The following is a 656-nucleotide window of genomic DNA, read 5'->3' on the forward strand; positions in this document are numbered from 1 at the left end:
TAAGTAAAATACTTAAAGTATATTCGGTGACTCTGAATCACATTTTATCCTGATACCAGATTGTATTGACGCAATCCTTCACAGCCTGAGATAATTACACACAAGCACAGAACATAAAAATGACAGAGGGCAAGCCTAAGTCGCTATTCATATATTAAGATGATGTGCTCATTGTGTTGCTACAGGTATGTGGTGAGCTGTATCAGAAACAATTTCATATACTTTGAGACATATACTTATAGCTATGGCCATGAAACCGAAACCTGAAAGGCAAGGTATTATTCATTGATAACGGAGTAAGTTTTTTTTGTTTTTTGAGCCCGCTCCTTACTCCCTGTTTCACCCACGACTGCGTGGCCATGCACGCCTCCAACTCAATCATCAAGTTTGCGGACGACACTACAGTGTAGGCTTGATTACCAACAACGACGAGACGGCCTACAGGGAGGAGTGAGGGCCCTCGGAGTTGTGTCAGGAAAAATAACCTCACACTCAACGTCAACAAAACAAAGGAGATGATTTGGACTTCAGGAAACAGCAGAGGAGAGCACCCCTATCCACATCGACGGGACAGTAGTGGAGAAGTGGTAAAGTTTTAAGTTCCTCAGTGTACACATCACGACAAACTGAATTGGTCCACCCACACAGACAGCGTT

The 656-nt window shown here is 43.1% G+C and overlaps 1 pseudogene; it reads right to left on the reverse strand.

Annotated features, from left to right (window-relative positions):
* The window catches only part of LOC111966957 (double-strand-break repair protein rad21 homolog A-like), an 18,191-nt pseudogene extending 17,809 nt beyond the window's left edge, over window positions 1-382 (reverse strand).
* Window positions 383-656: the final 274 nt, after the last annotated feature.

This window comes from Salvelinus sp. IW2-2015, linkage group LG7 (genome assembly GCF_002910315.2).
Source record: "Salvelinus sp. IW2-2015 linkage group LG7, ASM291031v2, whole genome shotgun sequence".
In the NCBI taxonomy this organism is placed as follows: Eukaryota; Metazoa; Chordata; class Actinopteri; order Salmoniformes; family Salmonidae; genus Salvelinus; species Salvelinus sp. IW2-2015.